The following is a 396-nucleotide window of genomic DNA, read 5'->3' as shown; positions in this document are numbered from 1 at the left end:
TAAGCTTTTAAAAAAAGATAAGATATTTTTTTATTAAAATATAATATTTTTTTAGATATTATATATCCCAGTATTAATTTTTTATAATCTATCTATATATATTTTTTTTCAGCGTTCAAGTTATGTGGGCCTCGCTACGTAATTAAATTCTGAGTGGCCCATTATGGAGGCTAAGGGACCACCATCTTTTTGCTCGCATATGAATTACACGTCAGCCACAACCCAGTTTAAAGTGTCCGTGACTTTTCCCATCCGGACGGCGGTAAAAACGTATACGTACGTTAGCTGTCCCATCTGAGCCAGATCCATCCAATTCAAAATCTCGGGAGCGCGCAACTTTTACCCGCCCGTGTAATCATGCGATCCATTAATTTCCTCCCCTCAGCCAGAATGAGT

This window comes from Phoenix dactylifera, chromosome 11 (assembly GCF_051530095.1).
Source record: "Phoenix dactylifera cultivar Ajwa chromosome 11, Ajwa_hap1_PhDact_Kaust_v1.1, whole genome shotgun sequence".
Taxonomy (NCBI): Eukaryota; Viridiplantae; Streptophyta; class Magnoliopsida; order Arecales; family Arecaceae; genus Phoenix; species Phoenix dactylifera.
The sequence above is the reverse complement of the archived record's forward strand: the minus strand, read 5'-3'. Positions refer to the sequence as shown.